Below are 7,670 nucleotides of genomic sequence, written 5' to 3'. Positions count from 1 at the left end.
GGACAAATCTGGTCAGATTTCCACGACTATCAAAAGAGCTCAGCAAAGACACAGAGGGAATTTAACTGCAGAGAAATAATATCTGACAGAGCAAGAAAGAAGAACGTCATCGCAAAGAAGCGATGACGTAAACGTGCACGGAGGGAGATGATCGGCCTGCTGTGTCTCCTCCAGCATATCTGAAAGATTTCAAAGATGAGGTGAATGTCTGGATTCATAATCTGAGTTTGAATCTTCACAGTCGGCAGCGTCCTCGTGGAAAAATCCTCTGATAGAGAAACCTGGTCATTCGGTCTGTTCAGGTTGTCAGATGACCTCAGTTTGCTGAAGCTGACCGACAGAAGCAACCCCAGATCATAATGTGATGGTAGGAGCGATGCATGCTGGGTGCTGCCCGTCCTCCAGTGGAACAAAACGAGTAAATCTGGACTCTACGGACCAGGTGAGCCTTTTTTTTGTTGCTCCAGAGTCCAGTCTTCATGCACACTGAAGCCTCTGTGGTGTTTTTTGTGGTGCACAGGTGTGCACGAAGCCGCGAGTTCTGATTTTTTTTAGATTTGATTGAACTAAACCTTTAAATGAACATTTTTTCACTGCTTTGCTTCCAGGTTTGAACTGGTTTGGACAGTTTTAACCTCATCCTAGTTTCCCTTTCTCCTTATTGTTTCCATTGGAGGCCAATAATGCAGCAAAAACAGAACAACATCTTTCACACGACCACAGGATACCACAAGTGTTCCAGTGTAGTTGTTGAAGAGATGAGAAGCTAATCGTTAATCAGTTAGCACTAAATAACCCAGAGCCAGCCGAACAATATTAATAACTGCAGTAATCAAGCAGTGGAAGCACATATTTGCTTATGTAAGAAAGCTTCTTTTGGGCCACTCGGTATAAATAACATATCATAAATAATACGTTGATGTAAAGGTTTAATTTTTACATTTTAAAGTCTCATCAAATAAACCTTATTCGCTTACAGGCTGACCTTCACTCAGCAACACTGAGGTTTGTGCCAAACGAGACACATCGAAGAAAGATGCCGGCATGATGGGAATGTGATAGCGTGGATCGGATCCATACAGACATTGGTAATGATCGCCGGTCCCAAACTAACGCGAGCTTGTTTGGCTGTTACCTGTGCAGCATCACAACAGAAAAGTGTTTTTCAGGGAACTTTTAACCCTTTGATTCTCTGGGAAACATGATGTCTGCGTGAGATTTAAAGGTGATCCTTAAATGAAGCATAATCGTCAAAGTCATCGTGGAACTAAAAGGAAGAAGTCCAGAAATCCCCAAATGTGTTCAGGACTTTGAATCAGTCCATTCTTACAGAGCGAATGTTAAAGCTCTTTATTACCTTTGACTACCAACTAGATTTTGGCATTATGTCATCATAGTTTTCTTAATATTAAGAGAAAATCTGTCTGGCATGAGATTTTCAGTGAGAACAATCAGGTTCATGTGTGAGAACAAAGCCCTGCAAAGACACGTGTTTGTTCTCTGGAGTTTGTTAAAGTTCAGGAGAGAAAAACATACTCGGCAGGTCTAATAAAAGACTGTAGTGCGTTAAAATAAACCATTTCAAGCACGGTAACGGGTCACGTCCCAAATTGGTGGAACTTTTACAAACATTTTCACTGTGAGAGGTCAGCTTCTTACCCAGCAGCCTTCAAAAATCCAAACGTTTCCGAGTTAATTCCAGCTGCCTGGAGCCAAAATAATATTTTTAATTCGTATTTCTTTAAAAAATAAATGAATAAATAAATAAAAATCTTGTATGTGTAAAATTGAAAAGCGTGGCACTTTTACTAACATGATACTTTAACGTTAATTCAAAGTGAAGTGAGACAAAACTGTTTTTAAAGGATGTAGAAAATTCATCAAAATCGGGTTTTTAATGAGAGACGGGAGTTTAATTCTGCAGATTATCTGACGCTTCAGCGGAGAAGAGAGCAGGTTCGAGGTTTTTGATTAGTTCTGATGAAGCCAGCAGTTAAATATCTCCAATATCACCCCAGGTGATCAAATATTTGCAGGCGTGAGGCAGCCAGTACGTGCGCTCTCTTCACGCCGCCGTGCTGAATAAACCATGCAGCAATTAAAAACGCTGTGAATTAATTAAGTTTGCATTTCCAATTAAAGCTCTGCCCCCAAACATGCAGGCACATCCCACATACATAAAAGGACAGAGGGTAAATTAAATTACACCGGAGCAGCGCTGCTGGGATTGGAATTCAGAGGGGGAGGCTTGCTTCGATAATAAAAACAGCCATCTCGAGTATCAATAAAAAAAAAATAAAAAAATGGCGGCATGCTTCAGGGAAGATCGAGGTGAAGAGGGCTGGAAAAAAAGGAGATGCCAATTACCTGCAGAGCAGATACAAATACAGCCAACGGTGAGTGTGTGGAAGTATGAATGAACGTGGTATGAGACTGATTCATGCATCCAATTCCAGGGAATGACTCTTAGAGTCGGGAGAATGTGTCATGTTTTTGTACTTTTAGGACCCTGACAGGGCGGCACAGCGATGCGGTCGCCGTCGTCCACAGCAGGAAGGTTTGAATCCAGTCGAGGCCTCTCTGCGTAGAGTTTGCATGTTCTTCACGTGCCTGCGGGATCTCTCAGGGTTACCTGGCTTCCTCCCACGGTCCAAAGACGTGCACGGGGTGTACTGGTGAATCTAAAGTGGCCCTTGGTATGAAAGCGTGTTTGTAATTTATGTGTTGGCCATGAGACAGACTGATGGCCCCGCCTCTCACCCTGTAACGACTGAGACAGATTCCAGCAACCCTGAGTTAGAAAAGCAGAAGAAAATGTATGTATGGCTGATTCTGTGAACGGGACGAACTCTTGTAATTAGATTGACTCTTACAGGAGGATTTGATCATTTTGGAGAATCGGTTATGGTTTAGTAGTTTTTGCTACTCTGCTGGTTAAAATGCTTTAATCGCTTCTAAGATTTTCCACTGTTTTAGAGTCGAGTCAAAAGACACCACGTTGGCAATCTGTTACCTGGTTTCCTCAAACACGCCGGTGGATGAAACCTCTGAACACCATCTCAGGAAAATCTTCCACCCTGGCTGTCTTCTCCTTGCTCAGTCTTCAATATGAAATAAATAAAGACCTGTAATAAAGAAATGTAAACAATAGAAAACATCTGGCCTATCACGGTGCTGTTTGTGCTGTGTTAGCTTGGTTTACTCTAAAATGTCCTGCAGCGGCTCCTCTTATTTGGTTTGAATTTTCAGCGATGGTGCCGTTACGGTTTTTAGTTTTGGCAGAAATGCATGAAACAGGTTCTGGACTGGTGTCCTGTCGGTGGGCCACCTCAACACCGACAGGAGCTACTCCACCTGTGACGCCTACGTCATGAAGCTCCTGGCACACAGTTTTTGTGCTGATGTTAATGCCAGAGGTTGTTTGCAGTTGGTCCCTTTCATGCATTCAGTGCCCCCTCTGAGGGTTTTTCACTCTGTGGCTGAGTTGCTGTGGTTCCTAAACACTTCCACTGTGATATAATCCACTCACAGCTGATCGTGGAATATCTCGGAGACAAGACGCTGCACAAACTGACATGATGCAATGATGGTATTCGCTCACATGGCGTAACCGCGGGCTGTATAAAAGGTGGACGCAGTAGAAGCAGAACGCAGATGTAACGTCTGCTCCTATAGAAGGTCTGTGGAAACCTTTCATGAGTTTATGGGCTCAGGCATCGTATTCGGATCAACTTCGCACATTTTCGTCATTCTAAATGTAAGAAAGCCAGAGATTTCAGTCCGATCCGTCCCTCGTCATCAAAACCCCGAGAAAAATATGATTTTTGTTTTCCATTAACAAACTCGATCAGTTTTGAAGTAACAGTCGATACAGTACGTCAACCTGATCCTCCACCAGGGACAGAAAATGGAAATCAGCTTCCAAGTTTTTATCACAAATTGAGAAACACAACAGAGCTGATGCTGTAGCACAAAAGAGAAAGTTATCTTGAGCCACTTTGTTCATGTGGTCATGCAGCGTATCTCAGCGGTTAATAGAATATGACGGTACAATAGAGACCAGATTAGTTTGAGCCCTAAATGTTTGACAAAAGGCTGAAGTCACCGAGGGTTAGGAAAGCAGAGTTTTCCTTCAAGGCTGATGCACTTCAGATGAATATAAATCATTTATTTCATTTATTTCACTTTCTTGTGAGTCATAAAAACCAAATAATAAAAAAAAACAGAAAAAGAAAAGAAACAGAATATCAATTAAAGCAGAAACATTACAGCCAGATCTCTGTAAACAAACACAAGATGTAAACTTATGGAAGAAAAACAAAGAAATGAAACACAAAGAAAAGGAAAACATGCAGGTTTCTTTTTGGCAAACACAGATTGTCATTTTTAAAGAAAAGGATTAATGCTGATGATGTCGGGCACGCTGCTCTTCAGATGATAAGGAGGAAGTTGAGGGCTGTTCTTTAAAAAAAGGCACGTTTCGTAACTGATCTGCTCGCACACATACGTTGAGTCTGGCTTCAGGTGAAGTATCAAACATCTTTTCAGGGTTCACGTGTTCGTATCATTCGCTTCACTTCAGGCCATTGCAAACATGTAAATGGCTTCTAAACATCACCGCTCCTCCCTCAACCCAGACCGAAGCTGGCGGGCGTCACACCAGCGAGACCCACCGCCGATATTTGCAGTCGATTCGATTATTGACGATGGATCTTGTTAAAGACGGGCGCGTCCTGCTGACGCCACAGACGCCGTCACCCCTGTAACCTTCAGCAGTGCTGGACTGACGCTGCAGTGCCTTAAAAACACTCGAGTCGCAGCACATTACCTTTCAATTTAAACTGCATTACGGCGGTTGATGAAAAAGCTGCGGCGCCTTTGGAACCACTGCTCAACCCGCTGAACCCTCCCAACACCCTCAAACTGCGTTTGCATGTAAATTGACCACAACTGTTAATTCTTCTACAGGCTGAGAACAACAGCAACAATTAAAACCCGGAAGAAAATACTTTCCCACAGTCTCGTGTAATCATCCTGTACACGCTGCATATACTGTAGGACGTTTTAACTGTGCTTTGGACTAACAGTGTGGATGTCTTTGCTGGGTCAGCTGACCTGTCCGTTCTTCCTTTGACAGACAGATGCTCAGTTTAACCATAAACATAACCTGGATCTTTATTCTGAGATGTAAACAAAAACAATGTGAGACAATGTAGGAATGTTATGAAGTCCACAGACAAAAAAAAGCTGTTTTTACACAGTAAAGGTGCAGAAAATCCTTGTAAACCAAAACTATTTCCCCACTGGAAATACTTCCAGACCATCTGATGTTCAATCAGGCTGACTGGGACTTTTACATACTTCAGCTTCAAACCAAATAAAAGCTCCATTTACCTCACATGTTACCATCACCAGAAAGCAGTAGAAATCTGTACTTGTCCTCATTTTCCATTTGTTCCAAACACTCTGAGGTGTGGAGCCTCAGACACTAATAATCTGAAATTAAAATCCACGGGAGAATTTCAGAGCCGTACAGAGGAGCACGCATCCGGGCGGAGATAACCTTTAGGTGGTTTTTATTAAACTTGACCTGTGACTCTTTATATGCGGTTTTAATGCTGATCTGAATCCACTGAAATTACATTTATTTAAATAATTATTTATTTTATCCAAACAACTGGGCAAAGACTTCGAGAAGTCACGATTTAAGCATCTCAAAGTCAAAGCCTTACATAAAGGGAAGTAGTGCTAACCTAGAGTTTATTATTAGACTGGCAAGTCCTCTACATCCGACAGAGGGGCTGAAGCAGCAGATGGAAAGGGCTGCCTCCGTGAGCCCATAACCCCGTTAAGTGGTAGAAAATGGACGGATGGAACCAAACTACATCAGCCAAGCAGGAATCTGTATCTCTGTTATAAAGCAACACCTCCCAGCTCTACTTTCTTGCGCTTCTTAAATGCTGACTTTTGTCTTTGGTGGTTGCAAACAGTCACAAAATCATATTCAACAAAAAGAACAAAAGAACTCCTAACAGCTCCAACACACTAAAGCAAAAATAGAAAAGCGACTGAAGATCGGTGAAGGATTGCAAATAATCCCAGACTGATTCATAAACAGTCTGAGTCGGTCTGCACTGATGTGTCTCTACGCAGCAGGTACTTCACTCAGCTGGTGGCATTCTGGTTACGTTGTTACATAAAAACAAAGGCTGCTTATATTAACGTGCAGTTAAGTTGCCGTCCTGCAGCAACTACGTTGCTATCAGATGAGGGACTTCTGTTCTGTTCTAGATGCCAGACTGAATGTAAAATGCCAACTTGACCCTGTCCAATGGCACACTGTCTTGCTGCCTTTTTATTTCCATTTATTTCCAGAGCTGTTTGTCTCCAAAGGCTGAAAGTTCATTGCCCATGATTGCATTCATCTTTGCCGCGTTGTGATCTCAACTGTTTTCCTTAAAGCAGCGTTTTGTTCACCGTGCTTCGCTTTGCGCCTGAACCTGTCATATGTCAAAGTTACTCTATGCTGTGACAGCTCAGCTCACAGTTCAGGTAAATTTAATTTGGGATCTGCCCGCTTTGTACTGCTGCTAGTTTCTCACTCTGGTCACCACGCTGCTGGAGGTCACTGCTGCTTGGGCTCTGAGCACCACCTACATTTGCCTGCAAACCTGTGTGCGACACTATAAGTCGAGCATGAAGGTTTTTCTGGTTGTTGTTAGTCTGAACTGAAGTATTTCCAGATGATTTCCACTGTAATGTGAAAATCACACAGACAGAATCGTGCAACGGGTCAAAGATGGAAGTGTAAGGGCGATAATGAAGTTGGAAGAAGCTGCCAAGTGTCAGTGAAGTTACCATTGGTGTACAGTACAGCGTGCACTTTATGAAGCTGTGCAGTTGGCTCCCTTCGCTTTTGGCTGCGGATGCCTTCGTCACAGCCAGAGCTGAAGCACTGTAGATCTCCATTATCCTGTCAGGTGCAGCTGCGTGATGGATACAGCTCGAGGCTGACAGAGTCATGAATGGGTGCTGAGGAGTAGACGACGGGAAGACATGCCCTGTGTGTGAACTACAGGCGCGAGTGTCAGGTGATAAACAGAGATGGAGCTCCTCCTGGAAGCCTATCTGTCAGTGGATCTGTCACGGACGGAGCTTCATTGTTCACCAGGGGGAGGCGAGGAGATTGGAGGCAGCCGCCGCTGAGGAATGGATGCACGTCAGACATGAAAGAGTGATCGTCCCCGATCCCTTCGTTTTTCTTCTTCTGTTGGTTCCTGTTCCAATCTCATTATCAAGTTTTGCAACAGAGCACAAGTCTGAATGTGACAGGCTCTTTTTCATGTCTGCTCTTCTGCTTGCTTTAATATATTTTTACTGGAACATTCTGCCCTCGAGGTCCGTCGGATCTTTTCTATAGTTTGGAATATGAATGAGGCAAACTTTAAGAGCAACCCACAGAGCTGTTAAGCAGCACGGCGTGTTAAGTAGCATGTTAGAGTACTCAGATTACCAATGAGAGCATATGTTGCTGCAGATCAAAAACAGCACATTGTTGTTGAGCCAGCGTGATGACAGAGCAGACGCCCTTCACACTGTGGAATAATTCATATTCTTGTGTATCAGGGTGATGCTACGTGTCAGCTGCTACTTCAGAAGCACCATTACTG

Source organism: Simochromis diagramma, unplaced genomic scaffold, assembly GCF_900408965.1.
Source record: "Simochromis diagramma unplaced genomic scaffold, fSimDia1.1 OVJJ01000321.1, whole genome shotgun sequence".
NCBI classification, from domain to species: Eukaryota; Metazoa; Chordata; class Actinopteri; order Cichliformes; family Cichlidae; genus Simochromis; species Simochromis diagramma.
The sequence above is the reverse complement of the archived record's forward strand: the minus strand, read 5'-3'. Positions refer to the sequence as shown.